This window comes from Odocoileus virginianus, unplaced genomic scaffold (assembly GCF_023699985.2).
Source record: "Odocoileus virginianus isolate 20LAN1187 ecotype Illinois unplaced genomic scaffold, Ovbor_1.2 Unplaced_Scaffold_7, whole genome shotgun sequence".
NCBI classification, from domain to species: domain Eukaryota; kingdom Metazoa; phylum Chordata; class Mammalia; order Artiodactyla; family Cervidae; genus Odocoileus; species Odocoileus virginianus.
In genome coordinates, this window is record NW_027224269.1 from 3954291 (window position 1) to 3976084 (window position 21794).

Below are 21794 nucleotides of genomic sequence, written 5' to 3' on the forward strand. Positions count from 1 at the left end.
ACTTTCAGAGCACGTGAGACAGATACTCAGGGTTATCTCAGGTTAAAAAATTTCCTGTCAAGTAAACAAAATAGAAATGAAAATGGAGAAATCACAACAGACAACACAGAAATACAAAGGATCATAAGAGACTACTATCAGCAATTATATGACAATAAAATGGACAATTTGGAAGAAATGGATGAATTCTTAGAAAAGTATAACCTTCCAAACTGAACCAGGAAGAAATAGAAAATTTTAACAGACCCATCTCGTGCACAGAAATTGAAACGATAATAATAATAAAAAAAAAACTTCAACAAAAAAAGCCCAGGACAAGATAGCTTCACAGGTGAATTCTACCAAATATTTAGAGAAGACGCTAACACCTATCCTACTCAAAATCTTCCAGAAAATTCCAGAGGAAGATAAACTGCCAAATTCATTCCATCACCCTAATACCAAAACCAAAGATACCACCAAAAAAGAAAACCACAAGCCAATATCACCAATGAATATAGGTGCAAAAATCCTCAACAAAATTCTAGCAAACAGAATCCAACAACATATTAAAAAGATACTTGTCATGACCAAGTGGGCTTTATCTCAGGGATGTGAGGATTCTTCAATATTTGCAAATCAAACAATGTGATACACCACATTAACAAATTGAAAGATAAAAACCATAAGACTATCTCAATAGATGCAGAGAAAGTCTTTGCCAAAATTCAACATCCATTTATGATTAAAAACTCTCCAGAAAGCAGGCATAGAGGGAACATACCTCAACATAATAAAAGCTATATATGACAAACCCACAACAAACATTATCCTTAATGGTGAAAATTTGAAAGCATTTCTCCTAAAGTCAGGAACAAGACAAGGGTGCCCACTCTCACCACTACTATCCAACTTAGTTTTGGAAATTTTAGCCACATCAATCAGAGCAGAAAAAGAAATAAAAAGAATCTAGATTGGAAAAGAAGAAGCAAACTCTCACTGTTTGCAGATGACGTGATCCTCTACATACAAAACCCTGAAGACACCACTAGAAAATTATTAGAGCTAATCAATGCATATAGTAAAGGTGCACGATATAAAATTAACACAATCTCTTGAATGCCTATATACTAACAATGAGAAAACAGAGAAATTAAGGAAACAATTCCATTCACCATTGCAAAGAAAAGGATAAAATTCTTAGGAATAGATCTATCTAAAGAAACAAAAGACCTATATATAGAAAACTATAAAACAATGATGAAATAAATCAAAGTTGACACAAATAGATGGAGAAATATACCCTGTTCAAGGATCAGAAGAATAACTATAGTGAAAATGAGTGTAATACCCAAAGCAATCTATAGATTCAGTGTAATCCCTATCAAGCTACCAACGGTACTTTTTACAGAACTAGAACAAATGATTTCACAATTTGTATGGAAATACAAAAAACCTTGAATAGGCAAAGCAATCTTGAGAAATAAGAATGGAACTGGAGGAATCAACCTGCCTGACTTCAGGCTATATTACAAAGCTACAGTCATCAAGACAGTATGGTAACAGCATGAAGACAGAAATATAGATTGATGCAACAAAATAGAAAGCCCAGAGATAAATCCATGCACCTGTTGACACCTTCTCTTTGACAAAGGAGGCAAGAATATACAATGGAGAAAAGACAATCTCTTTAACAAGTGGTGCTGGGAAAACTGGTCAACTACTTGTAAAAGAATGAAACTAGAACACTTTCTAACACCATACACAAAAATAAACCCCAAATGGATTAAAGATCTAAATATAAGACCAGAAACTATAAAACTCCTAGAGGAAAACATAGGCAAAACACTCTCTGACATAAATCACAGCAGGATCCTCTATGACCCACCTCCCAGAGTAATAGAAATAAAAGCAAAAAATAAACAAATGGAACCTAATTAAACTTAAAAGCTTTTGCACAACAAAGGAAACTATAAGCAATGTGTAGAGACAGTCTTTAGAATGGGAGAAAATAATAGTGAATGAAGGAAGTGACAAAGAATTAATCTAAAAAAATATATAAGCAACTCCTGCAGCTCAATTCCAGAAAAATAAATGGCCTAATCAAAAAATGGGCCAAAGAACTGAACAGACATTTCTCCAAAGAAGACATAGAGATGGTTGACAAACACATGAAAAGATGCTCAACATTGCCCATTATCAGAAAAATGCAAATCAAAGCCACAATGAAGTACCATCTCATGCCAGTCAGAATGGCTGCTATCAAAAAGCCTACAAATAATAAATGCTGGAGAGGATGCAGAGAAAAGGGAACCCTTTTACACTGTTGGAAGGAATGCAGGGTAGTACAGTCACTATGGAGAACAGTGTGGAGATTCCTTAAAAAACTGGAAATAGAACTGTCACACAGCCCAGCAATTCCACTGCTGGGTATACACACTGAGGAAACCAGAATTGAAAGAGACACATATACCCCAATGTTCATCACAGCACTGTTTATAATAACCAGGACATGGAAGCAACCTAGATGCCCATTGGCAGATGAATGGATAAGAAAACTGTGGTACATATACACAATGGAATATTATTCAGCTATTGCAAAGAAAGATTTGAATCAGTTCTAATGAGGTGGATGAACCTGGAACCTGTTATACAGAGTGAAGTAAGTCAGAAAGAAAAACACCAGTACAGTATATTGGCACATATATATGGAATTTAGAAAGATGGTAATGATGACCCTATACACGAGACAGCAAAAGAGACACAGATATAAAGAACAGACTTTTGGACTTTGTGGGAGAAGGCGAGGGTGGGATGATTTGAGAGAATAGCATTGAAACATGTATATTACCATATGTGAAATAGATCACCAGTCCAAGTTCAATGCATGAAACAGGGCACTCAAAGCCAGTGCACTGGGACAACCCTGAGGGATCAGATGGGGAGGGAGGTGGGATGGGGTTTCGGGATGGGGGACACATGTACACCCATGGCTGATTCATGTCAATGTATGGCAAAAACCACTACAATATTGTAAAGTAATTCAGTTCAGTTCAGTTCAGTCACTCAGTCGTGTCCAACTCTTTGTGACCCCATGAATTGCAGCACGCCAGGCCTCCCTGTCCATCACCAACTCCCAGAGTCCACCCAAACCCTTTTTCCATTGAGTCAGTGATACCACCCAACCATCTCTTGCTCTGTCGTCCCCTTCTACTGCCTCAATCTTTCCCCGCATCAGGGTCTTTTCCAATGAGTCAACACTTTGCATGAGGTGGCCAAAGTATTGGAGTTTCAACTTCAACATCAGTCCTTCCAATGAACACCCAGGACTGATCTCCTTTAGGACGGACTGGTTGGATCTCCTTGCAGTCCAAGGGAACTCTCAAGAATCTTCTCCAACACCACAGTTCAAAAGTGTCAATTCTTCGGCGCTCAGATTTCTTCACAGTCCAACTCTCTCACATCCATACATGACCACTGGAAAAACCATAGCCTTGACTAGACGAACCTTTGTTGGCAAAGTAATGTCTTTGCTTTTAAATATGCTATCCAGGTTGGTCATAACTTTCCTCCCAAGGAGTAAGTGTCTTTTAATTTTATGGCTACAATCACCATCTGCAGTGATTTTGGAGCCCAGGAAAATAAAGTAAGACACTGTTTCCACTGTCTCCCCATCTATTTCCCATGAAATGATGGGACCAGATGCCATGATCTTAGTTTTCTGAATGTTGAGCTTTAAGCCAACTTTTCCACTCTTCTCCTTCACTTTTATCAAGAGGCTTTTTAGTTCCTCTTCACTTTCATCAAGAGGCTTTTTAGTTCCTCTTCATTTTCAGCCATAAGGGTGGTGTCAGCCTCCAATTAAAATAAATAATTTTTTTTTTAAGTTTTGTGTCTAGAACAGTGTGAGAATAATTATCTCCTCACTGTGAGCCCTCTTCAGAGCCCTTTCAATGAACACATGCCACTTTGATTACATTGTTGGAGTGGTTCTTTATTCCCGTATCATTTTGTCTACATATTTATAATATTATAAAGGCGAGATACAGAGTTTTCTGTCCTTGGTGAAAAAGCAGTGTCTCTGTAGGATTGCACCCTGTCCATTTTCCCTGGGGAGGGCCTCTGTGCTGTGACCATGGCTGGGGTTGTAGCAGGCTTCCTGGGTGCAGAAGGTGGAGGCACTCTCTCTCTCCTGAGACACAACTTTGTTCTCAGCAGAGGGGCCTTTCCAGGGAGGAGTCTGTCCACAGCTCCCTGGGGCCTTGTAGATCTCAGCTAACTTGAGGCTGGAGATGAAGAGCCTTCCTGGCTGGGAGGCCACTGCTTATCATGTGGGACTCTGGACTACCCACCACTCTGCAATGGTTGCAGGCAGAGCATACAGTGAGTAGGTGGAGGGAAGCATTGATGGAGCAACTACTCCATGACAGTTCCCAGGCTTGACTGGATGTGACTATAGGAGCTTAAAATGACTGTGAACAGGGGTCTGCATGGATTCAGGAAACAGGGAGGGCACCAATAGAAGGAAACTATAAGACTTGCTTTCTTTTTCCTGAGACCTCATAATAGCTCTTTTCTTTCTTCCAGACTTGCTTTTGTGAGTCCAGCTCTGCCCTCAGACATGCTCAAATCCAAGCCCCAGAGTGGGTGCCCCAGGAAGAGGGCTGGCACACCCCTGAGTCTGGGCTCACTTTGGGAGGGTGCCAGCCCGACTCAGGCAGTAGCCTGAGCCCCATCTACCCTGGTCCTTTGTGTTTGTACAAGGAGCTGCCCTGGCTCTGCCACCTCATCTGTGTGTTTGTGTCTGAAGTAGAGTTACTGTTTATATAGGAAGCTCTTCCCTGTGAGGATTAGAGATGGTTGTTCATCCTGTTTTCCAGGCAGGCTCCTTTCACTGCTCTTCTTAACACCATGGCTACCACTCAGCAGATAATTATTATTGTTCATTAGTTATGAACTTTATTGTGCCAACTGAGAAATTTCCTAATATCAGCCACATTAAAACCCTTTACAGTCTCTATTTCCACTTTGCCAAGTCAAAACACACCCCTGAAACACCTCAACTGTATTCTATTTAATGTTCTTCTCTTCTTAATCCTGGTGTATCCTAAGGTCCCATGGGTGCTAGCCACAGTCATACCTGACTTGTCACTCTGCACTCAAATGTGACAAAAGTCTTAGCTTGACACATGTCCTTTCTAATGTCATCTTTAACATTTTTCTCTCCCTTTCCTATTTGTTCTTCCACAGACAAGGGAAACTCTGCATCTCCTGACACTGGAAGGTTCTATTTAATTCCCTCTGCAATAAAAAAATTCCCAATATATTTGTAGCCTAGTTATCACTTCTCTACTCATTATCAACATCTTTCTCAAATTTTCATTATTGGAAGCCTGGGCTCTTGGTTCATTGCCTCTTCCTCCTCTGCCATTCCTGTTACAATCTGCCATGACTTAAGCATCTATGGTGGGTAACACAACCCAAAGATCCATAACCTCAATTCCTCAGCATTTTGACTTACAATGATCTTTTTTCCATTCCACTACATCTAAGACTCCTATGGTTATACTCTGGCCATTGTCATCATGAGTGATGGCTCCACCTCCAAAACATGATTTCTTTCATTATCCCCATTTATCTATCCGCACTCTTAGCTTTGTAATCCCCATAATTTCAGATATGTTCCCTCTATACCAACTTTGATGAGAGTTTTTATAATTAATGGATGTTAAATTTTGTCAGATGTTTTCTCTGCATCTCTCAAGATGATCATGTGATTTTTATAATTCTTTATGTTAATGTGGTGTATCATATTGATCGATTTATGGATATTGAACTATTCTTGCAAGTATTCTTGCATTTATCCCTGAAATAAATCCCACTTGATATGGTGTATGATCCTTTTATATATTCTTGAATTCTGTTTGCCAATATTTTGTTTAGGACTTTTGCACCCGTATTCATATGAAATATGGATGAGGAAGATCCCCTGAAGAAGGAAATGGCAACTCATTTCAGTATTCTTGCCTGGGAAATGCCATGGACAGAGGGGCCAGTGTCAGACACAACTCAGTGACTAAACAACAATTCATCCAAAATATAGCCCTGCAATTTTCTGGTTTTGTCATCAGGGCAATGGTGGCCTTGAATGAATTTAACAGTGTTTCTTCCTCTTCACTTTACTTGGACTAGATATGTTTGGTAGAATTCATCCTGTGATGCCTGCCAGTCCTGGACTTCTGTTGCTGGGAGTTTTTTTTTTTTTTTTTTTTTACTAGTTTAATTTCACTATTCATGATTGGTCCATTCATGATTGGTCTGTAGATTGTCTATTTCTTACTGATTCAACCTTGGAAGATTGTATATGTCTAGGAATTTATCTGTTTCTTCTAGATTGTCCAATTTGTTGGCATAAAACTACAGTATTCTTTTAAGATGTTTTTGTATCTCTGTGATATTGGTTATAATTTATCCTCTTTTATTTCTTATTTTATTTGGGTCCTCTCCTTTTTTGATGAGCCTGGCTAAAGGCATATCAGTTTTGTTTATTAAAAAAATAACTCTTGGTTTCATTCATCCTATTAGTTTTTTGTGTGTCAATTTTATTTATTTCCCCTCTTAACCCTATCATTTCCTTCCTTCTGATTTGGGCTTTGTTTCTTCTTTTTTTTTTTCCTAATTCCTTTAATGGCAAGTTAGGTTATTTATTTCATATTTTTCTAGTTTTTTGAGGTAGGCCTGTATCACTGTAAACCTCCCTCTTAGAACTGCTTTTGCTATGTCCCATAGATATTGCCTGGAGAATCCCATGGACAAAGGAGCCTGGTGGGCTACAGTCCATGGGGTTGCAAAGAGTCAGACATGACTGAGCGACTAACACACATAGATACTGTATAAAGTTAAGTTTTAATTTTCATTTGTGTTGAAGTATTTTCTTATTATGAAATAAGAAAATGTATATATATATATATATGTTCTCTTTATATATATGTATATATGTATATAAGAAAATATATATATATGTCCTCTTTATATATATGTATATATATAAATTATATATATCAAAGAGGACTTTTATTTCTTCCTTGATCCATTGGTTTTTGGTAGCATATTGTTTAGTCTTCACATGTTTGTGTTTTCCCCACTTTTCTTTCTGTAATTGATTCCTAGCTTTATACTATTGTGGTTGGATAAAATGCTTGATATGTTTTCTAGCCTGATTAATTTGTTAAATTCATTTTCTGCTCTAGCACTGATCTATTCTGGAAAATATTCCATGTGCACTTGAAAAGAATATGTATTATGCTGTTTTGGGATGGAATGAGTTGTAGGTATGTATTAAGTCCAATTGATTTAATGTGTCACTAAAGTGCCCTATTTCCTTATTGCTTTTCTGTTGGGATGATCTGTCCACTGATGCAGTTCAGTTCAGCTCAGTCACTCAGTCATGTCTGACTCTTTGCGACCCCATGGAATAGAACACACCAGGCCTCAATGTCTGTCACCAACTCCCGGAGCTTACTCAAATTTATGTTCACTGAGTTGGTGATGCCATCTAACCATCTCATCCTCTGTCATCTCCTTTTCCTCCTGCCTTCAATCTTTCCCAGCATCAGGGTCTTTTCAAATGAGTCAGTTCTTTGCATCAGGTGCCCAATGTATTGGAGTTTCAGCTTCAACATCTGTCCTTCCAATGAATATTCAGCACTGATTTCCTTTAGGATGGACTGGTTGGATCTCCTTGCAGTCGAAAGGACTCCCAGGAGTCTTCTCCAACACCACAGTTAAAAGCATCAATTCTTCGGCGCTCACCTTTGTTTATAGTCCAATTATCACATCCATACTTGACTACTGGAAAAACCATAGCCTTGACTAGACGGAGGTCCTTTGTTGGCAAAGTGATGTGTTTGCTTTTTAATATGCTGTCTAGGTTGGTCAAAATTTTTCTTCCAAGGAGTAAGTGTCTTTTAATTTCATGGTTGCAGTCACCATCTGCAGTGATTTTGGAGCCCCCAAAAATAAAGTCTGCCACTGTTTCCACTGTTTCTCCATCTATTTGCCATGAAGTGATGGGACCAGATGCCATGATCTTGGTTTTCTGAATGTTGAGCTTTAAACCAACTTTTTCACTCTCCTCTTTCACTTTCATCAAGAGGCTCTTTAGTTCTTCTTCACTTTCTGCCATAAGGGTGGTATCATCTGCATATCTGAGGTTATTGATATTTCTCCCGGAAATCTTGATTCCAACTTGTGCTTCATCCAGTCCAGCATTTCTCATGATGTACTCTGCATATAAGTTAAATAAGCAGGGTGACAATATACAGCCTTGATGTACTCCTTTTCCTATTTGGAACCAGTCTGTTGTTCCATGCCCAGTTCTAACTGTTGCTTCCTGATCTGCATACAGATTTCTCAAGAGGCAGGTCAGGTGGTCTGGTATTCCCATCTTTTTCAGAGTTTTCACAGTTTATTGTGCTCCACACAGTCAAAGGCTTTGGTGTAGTCAATAAAGCAGAAATAGATGTTTTTCTGGAACACTCTTGCTTTTTCAATGATCCAACACATGTTCACAATTTTATCTCTGGTTCCTCTGCCTTTTCTAAATCCAGCTTGAACATCTGTAAGTTCACGGTTCACATATTGTTGAAGCCTGGCTTGGAGAATTTTGAGCATTACTTTGCTGGCGTGTGAGATGAGTGCAATTGTGCAGTAGTTTAAGCATTCTTTGCATTGCCTTTCTTAGGGATTTGGAATGAAAACTGACCTTTTCCAGTCCTGTGCCCACTGCTGAGTTTTCAGTCCATTGATGTAAGTGGGGTGTTAAAGTCCCCTCCCCTAATATTTTTGGAGTATGTCAATTTCTCCCTTTATATCTGGTAATATTTGATTTATATATTCGGGTGCTTCTCTATAAGGTACATATAAGTTAATAAATGTTATATCTTCTTTTGTATTGACCTTTTATCATTGTATAGTGCCTTTCTTTGTCTTTTGTTATAAACTGTTTTAAAGTCTGTTTTCTCTTATATGAGTATTGCTAACTTGTGTAAGTTGTGTCTGACTCTTTGTGATGCTATGGACTGTAGCCCACCATTCTTCTCTGTTCATGGAATTCCCCAAGGAAGAATAGTGAAGAGGATAGCCATTCCCTCTCCAGGGGATATTTCCAGCTCAGGAATCAAACCTGGATGTCCTGCATTGCAGGCAGAATCTTTACTGTCTGAGCACTAGGGAAACCCAGTTTTCTTATTATTTCCATTTGCAAGAAGCATCTTTTTCTGTACTGTCACTTTCAGTCTGACTTTTGTGCTGAAGTGAGCCTTTGTAAACAGTGTATAGATAGATCTTGTTTTTAATTCAATCAGCCACTCTATGTCTTTTGATTGGAGCATTTAGTCCATTGACATTTAAAGTGATTATTGATAGGTATGTACTTATTGCCATTTTGTTACTTGTTTTCTGGTTGTTTGTATAGTTTTGCTCTGTCTTTTTCTTCTCCTTTTGATTTCTTCCTTTGTGATTTGATGATTTTCTATAATGATATGCTTATATTCTTTTCTATGCTTAGTTTTTGGTAATTGTAGGATTTGGTTTGTGGTTACCTTGGTATTTGTATATGTTGACATATAACCATATCTACTTGTTTTAAACTGGTAGTCATTTAATTTCAAACACATTTGGTAATCATTTAAGTTTAAACACATTCTAAAAGAGCTACATTCTTATTCCCCTCTTCCACATTTTTTTGTTTTCAATGTCATATTTTACATCTTCATGTTTATCCCTTCACTGCTTTTTGTATAGTTTGTATAGTTTTATAATTTTTCTCTTTTAATATTTTATTTATATAATTATTTAAGTGGTTCCTTTCCAACTTCATGTAGACCTTCCTTTACAGTCTTGGTTGTATAAGTGTATCTTTCTTCTAGATTCCAGTTTGTTTTCAGTGAGGACTCCTCCCCATTTAGATGTATTTTTAATGTGTTCATGAGGGGAGGTGAATCCAGCATTTTCACATTCCAACATCTTAGTCTCCTCCATCTCTCTGCCCATTATTAAATATAGTATATAATTTTTGCTACTGAACTGTATGAATTTCTAATATATTTTTGATACTTAACCTTCATCAGATAAATGTTTGCAAATATATTCTCCCATTCCATATGGTGCCTTTTCATATTGTTGAATGTTTCTTGCTGTGCAGAATAATTTTAGCTTAATGTAGCCCCACTTGTTTATTTTTGCTTTTGTTGCCTGTGATTTTGATGATATATATATATTGCTAAGACCAATGCAAGGACTATCCTCCCCCCCCACCGTTTTCTTTATAAACATTACAGTTTCAGGTCTTATATCCATTTATAGTTGATTTCTGTGGATGTTTTAAGAGAAGGGTTCAGTTTCATTCTTTGGCATGTGAATATGCAGTTTTCCCAACACTATTTATTGAGATTATTGTTTCTCCATTGTGCATTCTTGACATCTTTGTCATAGATTAATTGACCTCATGAGTGTGAGTTATTTTCCATCTTTCTATTCTGTTCTATTGGTTTGTCTGTTTTTATGCATGTGCCATGCCATTTTGATTACTATACGTCTGTAATATTGTTATAAATCAGCGAGTATGAGGTCTCCTGCTTTGTTCTTCCTTTTCAGAATTGCTTTGAATACTTGGGGTCTTTTGTTGCCCCACACAAAATTTAGGATTGCTTTATTATTTTAGTGAAATATGCCATTTGAATTTTGAGAGAGATTACATTAGATTTGTAGATGACTTTGGATAGTATTGACATTTTAATAGTATTCTTCCAATCCATGAACACAAGTATCTTTCCACTTATTTGTGTCTTCTTCAATTTCTTTCATCAGTGACATCTAGTTTTGTTGTACACATTTTTCATCTCAGTTAAATTTCTTATGTATCTCATTCTTTTTGATGCTATTGTAAATAGAATTGTTTTCTTAACTTCTTGTTCAGATAGTTTGTTTTTAGTGTATAAAAACAAAACTATTTCTTATATTTTCTGTGTCCTACAACTTTATTTAATCTATCTATTTTTAGAGTCTTGAGGATTGTGTGTATGTAAGACCATGTCATCTTCCATTAGGGACAGTTTAACTTGTTCCTTTCCAATTTGTATTCTTTCCATTTCTGTTGTTTATAAATAGACTATATTTAGGTTCATAGGTATTCTATGATAGATGAGGGTGCCTTAGTACTGGCTTCAAACTCTAAACAACTAGTCTCTTCACAGGCAAAAATAAATTTAATGAGAGAGCCAAAAACACAATGTAGTGGTGGCACTGGGATGAAAATCTGGGAATCTAGGCAGTGATTATTAATACAAATATATTGCTAAGCAGAAAATTTTATCATTTTTGCACCTCTTTTTCCCTAGATATTTAATGAATAGGTAAAATGTATTATATATATTTGATATATTTAACTCAATTATTCTTTATATTTCATAGACAATATCCAAATACTTCTTTATTAAAAGTGCTCATTAATAAATACTACTGACCCAAAGGTTATGATCTAAAGCAAGATTGAAAGAACCCACATACCTCATGTCAATTCTGTATTTACCTGCTAGTCCTTCTTATAAATCACTACTTAACTTTACCATTACTTAATTTAACCATTGTTTTCCCTAAATACAACATTTCTTCCAACTCTACCCTTTTCCTTAAAATAGGTTAAACTTTTGCAAGGCTGGTTTCAGTTCTGACATATCTGGCTACTTTTCTGTGAAAAGCTTTGTAGTCCAAAAGCAGACATGAAGTAGTCCTGAGGACTGGTCCTGCAGGGGGATGGTACATTTAGGAAAGTGTTATTTCATTCACCTAGACTCCCAGTAAATACTTAGGAATGTATATGTGTATGTTTGTGTATATATGTATGTGTGCTTGTGTTTGTGAATTTTGTTAGTTCTTAGTAAGTGGGAAGGCATGTCATGTGATCAATTCAGAATACTTGGGAAGATCAGGAGTTTATATAAGATGTCTCTGACTGAGATGAAGATGGGGCAAGATTTTTGACAGGTGGCTTGTTCCTTCTGTGAGTAGTATCATTGGCTCCTGTATGTCCCCCAGCCCCCTTGGAGATGTTTCTTGACCTCCTTTCTTGGTCACATCACTGTTCTCAGCTGTTATCTGTGCAGGAGGAATCTTCCCTCCTTTGATAAAGACACCAGTTCCTAAAACAATCATGAGTAACAAGATGAGGTTCTTTGCCAGAATTCAAAGTTAGCTAGCTTGAATAAGCATATCTTTGCTTTAATTTGGCAACTGAGAAAAAAAAATACTCATTAGTGATGTGCCTCTACAGTCAATCCTGTTATCATCCTTTTACATTCTAAAGGACATTTTGCAGCTGCCTGATTACAACTCTTAACCTTAACAATGTCCATTGAAGGTAAAGCTTTGATGGTTCAAACATGAAATGAATAGTCTCTTGGCAACAATTGAACTCACTGGGTTAGGGACTAAACTGTAATGTGGTAGAGAATGTCTCCTGAAAAAAAATTATTTGAATTACACAGTGTAAACTTATTAGAAGCTCAATTAAAATATGCCACATTTAATTGGTGTAAGAAGGTTTTTCAAACAGATGGAATATAGTGTCACTACAGCCTTCAGTAAGCTGAAAGTGAAAAATTTCCTCTTTTTCCTACACCTAAACCAAACCAGATTTATAGAACAATTTCTCTCTGTTCTGCTTCAAATTGCTCTGTTAGCAAGTGCACACAACAAGCACTCTAACACTTAGGAACTCATTATTAAGGTGAACAATCAGACAGTCAACAATCCTCTGAAATTTAGGGGGAAAGCACAACTATTCTAACATTTGCAGGATTTCCCCTTAACTTTGTGAGACTGAGAATTTATTTATATGAAGAATTAAGTAAGGGAATATTATTGGTATTCTTCTCTTCAATAGGGTTTTGGTTGTCTTTTCTATTATGGAGCATTAAGTTGGTACTCTAGGTGACTATCAAAAAGGTGTATTGGGAGATTGGGGTTAGCAGATGCAAACTATTACATAGAGAACAGATAAACAATAAGTTCCAACACTATAGTACTGGGAACTATATTCAATATTCTGGGATAAACTATCCCAGGAAAATATATAAAAATGGAAAAGAATATAAAAATGAATATATATATATATTATATATAATATATATATATATAAAACTGAGTCACTTTGCTCTACAGAGGTAAATCATACAACATTGTAATTCAACTATACTTTAATAAATAAAATAAACATGTATAAATTCCCATAAAAAAGGTGATTATTAGACTTTAATGTCTAATATGGACATTAGATATCCATAGACATCTATAGATGTCCATAGATATCATGTTTTAGTTTTAAATGCAGATTTCTAGGCACCATGCTCCTAAGTTTTATTCTAGTCAGTCTGCTCTAGGGTGCCCTGTAGTCAGCCTTTTTAACAAGCATCCCTTGTGACAATACAGATCAAACTTAGACTACAATTTGCAGAAAACTGTCCTAGGTTCCTTCCCAAAATCTGGAAAGCTGATGCTGATATGCCCCATCTTCCTGCAAACACAGAAATCCTGGATAGGGTTTAACAAAAATTTGTTTAATATACAGGTGAGTTTAAAAGAAAGGAAGTACCCTGTTCCAGAAATAGAGAGACACAAAAATCTCATAAGTAATCTTATTTTCCACCAATTTTGTTTAATTTATTTATTTCTTTAGTTAATTTAGTAACAATTCTTCAAGGCATAATTAGTATGAAGATACATGCCAAGTATAACTACCATGGCAACATTGAGATACAGAGACATGAAATAATTTACTTAAGGATATACCATAAGTTCCACAGCTAAGACTGAAACCAGGAAGTTGGCTACAGATTGAACACTTCTAACTAGTCCTACATTCTCAGATAATAAACAGCAATAAGGTATTTATTGATTAGAAATGGAGGAAGTTATCTGTAGATGATATGATTGTCTACATAGAAAAATACCTACAAAATAAATTTTAGGAAAAATATTTCATTGACAATTTGTTCACACAAGATTAAGACACCAGAAGTGTTGCTATATAGACACACAACAAATTAAGTAAGGTCAGAATGATTTAAAAGTTCACATTGGCAACCAAAACTATGGGTGCGTGATGGTTAATTTTGTACCTCAATTTGAGTGGGCCACAGGGTGCCCAGGCATTTGGCCAAACATTATTCTGGATGTGTCTCTGGGGGTGTTTCTCGATGAGTTAAACATTTGAACTGATCAACTGAGTAAAGCAGTTTGCCCTCCGTGGTATGGTTAGGCCTCATTCAATTACGTGAAGATCTTAATAGAACAAGACTGAGTAAAGAAAACCCTTGCCTGACTGCACCAGCTTGCACATGGGTTTTTTCCAGTCTTCTGGCTCAGACTGAAACATGGGCTCTTCTTGGGTCTTTAACCTGTTGACTTTTTTACTGTAATTTACAACATCAGTTCTCTTTGCTCTCAGGCCTTTGGACTTGGACTGTAACTACACAACAGATGGCTGGATGGCATCACCGACTCAATGGACATGAGTTTGAGCAAGCTCCAGGAGTTGGTGATGGACATGGAAGCCTGGCATGCTGCAGTCCATGGAGTCGCAGAGTCAGACACGACTGAGTGATTGAACTGACTGACTGATACAGCAGCTGTCTTGGGTGGATCTCCAGCTTGCTGACTGCAAGTCTTGAGACTTCTCAGTGTCCATAATCATGTGAGCCAATTCCTTATAATGAAGAAATCTTTCTCTCTTTCTTTAGGTACATATAGACATAGATTTAGAGACACAGATATAGATATAGCTACATATCTTATTGGGTCTGTTTCTCTGGAGAATTCCTAACTAATGCAGGATGTCTAGGAATTACCAAACTAATGTACAAGGGCCTATTTATGTATAAGAAGAAATTATATTCTTAATATTCAAACATCACTAACTCTTCAAGGCTGAACTAACTGATAATTTCCAGCTATAGGCTCAGGCATACTTCATCTTCTATTTGGATCCTGAATAAAGCAGGGAGTATATCTATACCCTCTATCTTGCTTTCCACTGCTCCCATATCTTAGGGCAGTTGTTCTCAAAGTAAAGTCCACAAATAGTGGCATAAGTAACTGTATCCTTTGCAAGCTTACTAGAAATACTTCACCTCAGATCCATTAAATTAGAAGCACTGGAATTAGACCTCCAAAATCTGTTTGTAATGAGCCCTCTAGGTGCTAGAGTCTGAGAACTACTGTGCTAGATCTATGTTTCTCAAATCCAGTATGCACAGGAATGAGGTGGTAATCATGTTAAAATGCAGATGCTGATTCAGTTGGTCTGGGGTGGGGCCTGAGACTCTGCATTTCTGATAAAATCTTATGTGATGCTGCTGCTCCAGGGACCATGCTTTGAGTAAAGCAAGTCTTTAATTTACAATTAAATCATTCTCCCAGATCCAGGGTTCGAGGCAAGCTGGCTGGATTCTTATTTTGCTTCCTGTTGTTGGCTTTGTCCGTCAGAAACATCCTAAAGATCAGTCCTGGGTGTTCATTGGAAGGATTGATGCTGAAGCTGAAACTCCAATACTTTGGCCACCTCATGCGAAGAGCTGACTCATTTGAAAAGACCCTGATGCTGGGAGGGATTGGGGGCAGGAGGAGAAGGGGACAACAGAGGATGAGATGGCTGGATGGCATCACTGACTCGATGGACATGAGTTTGAGTAAACTCCAGGAGTTGGTGATGGACAGGGAGGCCTGGCATGCTGCGATTCATGGGGTCGCAAAGAGTTGGACACGACTGAGTGACTGAACTGAACTGAACTGAACTGAATATCCCTCCTCCCCAATTCTTCCGCAGTCACATTTCTTCCTCCCTGTAACCAAAATATTATTTCATACAAGTGTGCATGTATGTGTGTGCAAATCTCACTTATTTGCTTCTTCACTTAGGCACCCCAGATTGCTGGAGGTGGTGACTGTAGGTCTATAGTTCTTACTCCCAAACAAAGGACCTATCCTGTATCCCATGCCTTTGGTAGACTTTCAAGTCTACTCTAAAGTTAAGTCTGGTATGCAATGACCTATTTTAAAGACTTGTTTATGACAGTCCTTCACCCTGGGCCAGATGCGTATTTTATTAACTTGGCAAGTTATCTCAAGAAAATATAAATGCTCAAAGTCTATAGATCATAGTTTGAGAAAAAATGCAATAGTATCTAAAGGATGTCACTTGAGATGGTCATGGGGACACTGATATATGGGCATAACTCTTTCAAATATAATAACCCAAATATTGTAGAATGTGCTTTTATTAGTGCTTTCAGAGTATCATTAGCATGGAAATAAAACATTTAACAACCCTCAGAGAGATCTCAGTACTGAATAAATACTGGCTTACAGCAAAGCCTGCAGTCCCAGTATGGTGGGACAGTACATCCAGAGGATGACTACCCTCTCATTTGTATCATGAGGTATACTACAGTATAATTATTAAGACTGTAGATAGACTTTTACTACAGTACCTGGATTTGCTTCTTATTTTTTTTAAGTATACCTCTTTCTAAATTTATTGGCTGTATAATCTCAGGCAAGTTATTTAATAGAATGTAGTTAGCATGCTGGAGAAGACAATGGCAACCCACTCCAGTGTTCTTGCCTGGAGAATCCCAGGGATGGGGGAGCCTGGTGGGCTGCCATCTATGGGGTCGCACAGAGTCAGACACGACTGAAGTGACTTAGCAGCAGCAGTCAGCATGCTTCCTTGGTGGTTCAGATGGTAAAGAACCCACCTGCAAATGCAGGAGAGGCAGGTGATGCAGGTTCGTTCCCTGGGTCAGTAAGATCCACTGGAGAAGGGAATGACAGCCCACTCCAGTATTCTTGCCTGGAGAACTCCACGGACAGAGGAGCCTGGTGGGCTACACAGTTCGTGGGGTCACAAAGAGTTGGACACGACTGAGAGACTAGCACCTTAGTACCTTAGAGCACTCAATAAGCATCGTTTGATATATAGATAGCTATCAGTTCAGTTCAGTCGCTCAGTCGTGTCCGACTCTTTGTGACCCCATGAACTGCAGCATGCTAGGCCTCCCTGTCCATCACCAACTCCCAGAGTCCACCCAAACCCATGTCCATTGTGTCGGTGATGCCATCCAAACATCTCATCCTCTGTTGTCCGCTTCTCCTCCTGCCCTCAATCTTTCCCAGCATCAGGGTCTTTTCCAATGAGTCAACTCTTCACATCAGGTGGCCAAAGTATTGGAGTTTCAACTTCAAAATCAGTCCTTCCAATGAACACCCAGGACTGATCTCTTTGGGATGGACTGGTTGGATCTCCTTGCAGTCCAAGGGACTCCGAAGAGTCTTCTCCAGCACCACAGTTCAAAGCATCAATTCTTCTCCACTCAGCTTTCATTATAGTCCAACTTTCACATCCATACATGACCACTGGAAAAACCATAGCCTTGACTAGATGGACCTTTGTTGGCAAAGTAATGCCTCTGCTTTTTAATATGTTGTCTAGGTTGGTCATAAATTTCCTTCCAAGGAGTAAGCGTCTTTAATTTCATGGCTGCAATCACCATCTGCAGTGATTTTTGAGCCCAGAAAAATAAAGTCAGCCACTGTTTCCACTGTTTCCCCATCTATTTTCTATGAAGTGATGGGACTGGATGCCATGATTTAGTTTTCTGAATGTTGAGCTTTAAGCCAACTTTTTCACTCTCCTCTTTCACTTTCATCAAGAGGCTCTTTAGTTCTTCTTCACTTTCTGCCATAAGGATGGTGTCATCTGCATATCTGAGGTTATTGATATTTCTCCCGGAAATCTTGATTCCAGCTTGTGCTTCCTCCAGCCCAGTGTTTCTCATGATGTACTCTGCATATAAGTTAAATAAGCATTGTGACAATATACAGCCTTGACATATTTCTTTTCCTATTTGGAACCAGTCTGTTTTTCCATGTCCAATTCTAACTGTTGCTTCCTGACCTGCATACAGATTTCTCAGGAGGCAGGTCAGGTGGTCTGGTATTCCTATCTCTTTCAGAATTTTCCACAGTTTATTGTGATCCACACAGTCAAAGGCTTTGGCATAGTCAATAAAGCAGAAATAGATGTTTTTCTGGAACTCTCTTGCTTTTTCAATGATCCAGCAGATGTTGGCAATTTGACCTCTGGTTCCTCTGCCTTTTCTAAAACCAGCTTGAACATCTGGAAGTTCACGGTTCACGTATTGCTGAAGCCTGGCTTGGAGAATTTTAAGCATTACTTTACTAGCATGTGAGATGGATTTGAGATATATATATGTATATGTATATGTGTATAGATGTATATATAGATGTATATAGATGTATATGTGTATATAGATAGCTACATATATATATATGTACATATATATGGGGCTTCCTAGGTCTCACAGTGGTAAAGAATTTGCCTGCAAAGCAGGAGATGCAAGAGATGTGGATTCAACCTGTGTGTCAGGAAGATCCCTTGGAGGAGGAAATGGCAACCCACACCAGTATTCTTGCCTGGAGAATACTATGGACAGAGGAGCCTGGTGGGCTACAGTCCATAGGGTCACAAAGAATCAGACATGACTGAGTGACTGAGTGCACAAGCACACATACATATATACATGTATAAATTCATTACATGAAAGTGAAGGGGGTGTAGATGCTTTCTAGACTGTTCAGTGAGAGGGCAGGTTTCTGTACTGAGAATTAGTCGTAATGTCAGTATGATGGGGAAGTTGATATGGCTTATGTTCATTTTATTTCCCATCACAGATTAAACTTTTCACCAAGTAACAGAAGCTGAATAAAAGTACATTGACAGTGAATCCAGCAAATCACAGAAGAATCCATTACTGTATATTATAGGATGAACCTGAAACTCCAATACTTTGGCCATCTCATGTGAAGAGTTGACTCATTGGAAAAGACCCTGATGCTGAGAGGGATTGGGGGCAGGAGGAGAAGGGGACAACAGAGGATGAGATGGCTGGATGGCATCACTGACTCGATGGACATGAGTTTGAGTAAACTCTGGGAGTTGGTGATGGACATGGAGGCCTGGCGTGCTGCGATTCATGGGGTCACAAAGAGTCGGACACAACTGAGTAACTGAACTGAACTGAACTGATAGGTTGAATTGTGTCCAAAAAATAAAATATATTGGAGTCCTAGCCCCCAGTAGCTTACAATGTGAGACTTATTTGCTTGTAGAATCTTTGTGGAGGTAATAAAATGATGTCATTAGTGTGGGCCCTAATCCAGAATCACTGGTATCCTTATGAAAAGGGGGAATTTGGACACAGAGACACACATAGGGGGAAGATGATGTGAAGAGACCCAGGGAAAACATGGCATCTACAAGCCCAGGAGAGAAGACTCGAGTAGATCCTGCCCTCATGGCCCTCAGAAGGAACCAACCCTGCAATCACCTTGATTTTCGACTTCCAGCCTCTAGACCTAGGAGACAAAAAAAACCAGAATCTTGTATAACATAATCATAATTGTCACATAGTTGTGACAATACCATAGTTTGTCATATAATAGAACCTAATCATGGCTGTGATATCCATCGCTTTTGCCATAATCTGTTGGTTAGAAGCAAGTCACAGGTTCTGTCCATTCTGAAGGGAAGGGGATTACACACAGGCATAAATACCAAGGTCACCTCAGGGTGTGGTAGGATTGTATTTAGTATAAAAGACTCTTGTACTCCCCTGCATTGTGTTCCACTTATACCTCAAGAACAAGATGTTGTAGCCAGGCCACCCAACCATGGTGAACAGATGTCCAGACAAGTCTCAACTCCATTTTCTCCAAGGTCTGTACATGATGTTTCAACACTCAGGCATGCATTCTAGTCTTCATAAATCCATATCCAATATTTGACTGAAATGACCACCTCATAAAACCTATAAAACCTCTGCACCTTTCTATGGCTCATTTCTTTCCTCTTGATGGAGGTTGAAGCTCCTAATTTCACAAACAGAGTGGAAAGGGGGAGGTCTGACCCTTGCTTCTTCTTTCTTTCAGTGTTTTTTTTTTTTTTAACTTTCTCCATCCTGATTGTTTTTCCCTGGCCTCAGTAGTTTGACACTCCAAATATGGATTAGCTAGTGTTCTCACTGTCTTTTGTTTTTGTGGTGATGCTGGGTCTTCATTGCTGCATACAGGCTTTCTCTAGTTGCAGCAAGCAGGGGGCTCTCATTGTGGTATTTTCTCTTGTTGTGGAGCACAGGCTCTAGGTACTTGGGCTTCAGTAGTTGCACCACATAGTCTTAGATGTGGCTCATAGGCCCTAGAGCATGGACCCTGTAGTTGTGGCACATGGGTTTAGTTGCTCCGCGGCATGTGGGATCTTTCTGGACCAGGGATTGAACCTGTGTCCCCTGCAGTGGCAGGGGGATTCTTAACCATCTAGCCAATAAGGAAGTCCCTCTTTGTCTCTGCATCTATTGATTCCTTCATGTCCTGAGGCATTTACAATGAAGGACATCCACTTGATGCCTGTAAGAGAAGCATCTTGAAAGAAGTGTCTAGCAAATGGAAATTGATTTCTTCATAACATTTTAAACAATATGACATTCTAAAAGCACCCATTTTCAGAAAAGCCCTACCATTCTTCACAAAAGGATAAACTGTGGCTTGTTACAAATAAAACATGCAGCCTCTCATTTAGCCTTCCTTTTAAATCATCTAGTCTCAAATAGCTTTCCTATATGTCAAATTATTTTTAATGTTCAATGTATTAGTGAAATGGCTCAGCACTAACCACTCGGTATTTTCAAACAGGAGGCTTCTGTTTGAATCTCCCAAATTGCATTTACAATGAAAGATATTTCATGCCAGTGACTCAGATCTTGACAAACGAGGCACAGCGTTCATTAGTTTAATGTTTTTCCCCCTATTGTGATAGAAATACATAACGACACAGCCTAAGTAATGTGAAATTATTCAGCAGTGTAAGAAAAATTCAATAAGCACTGCCTACCAGTTACAGCTCTTAAACTCATCTTCAGATTTCTTCAGTTGAAAATGACTTTGGAGATTGTAGGAAAAGGGCTGCCTTTTCTATTGAAATCTTAGCTAAAATCATCATCCTTTACTTATTTTTGCTCAGTTTTATTCAAAACAGAAAAATTAATATATTGAATTCTTAGCTTCTGTGAGCCTTAAGGATAAAGGATAGAAAGAGTCATGAAGAGGCCAGTATAGGTTTATTGTGGTAAACATCTCACAATATATTTGAATATAAAGTTATCACATTATACTCATTAATATATACAACGTTTGTCAATTATACCCCCATAAAGCATAAAGGAAAAGAGGCTTAAGATAACACTGTTACACGATATCCACATCTATAATTTTGTGGTAGGTGCTACAGAATCAGAGGATGTATCTTAAAAGAATGAAGGCAATGTCACGTGGTTATTAGTCCTATCTTCTTAGCATTCAGTTCAGTTCAGTTCAGTTGCTCAGTCGTATCTGACTCTTTGCAACCCCATGAATCGCAGCACGCCAGGCCTCCCTGTCCATCACCAACTCCCAGAGTTTACTCAAACTCATGTCCATCGAGTCGGTGATGCCATCCAGCCATCTCATCCTCTGTTGTCCCCTTCTCCTCCTGCCCCCAATCCCTCCCAGCATCAGGGTCTTTTCCAATGAGTCAACACTTCGCATGAGGTGGCCAAAGTACTGGAGTTTCAGTCTCAGCATCAGTCCTTCCAATGAACACCCAGGACTGATCTCCTTTAGGATGGATTGGTTGGGTCTCCTTG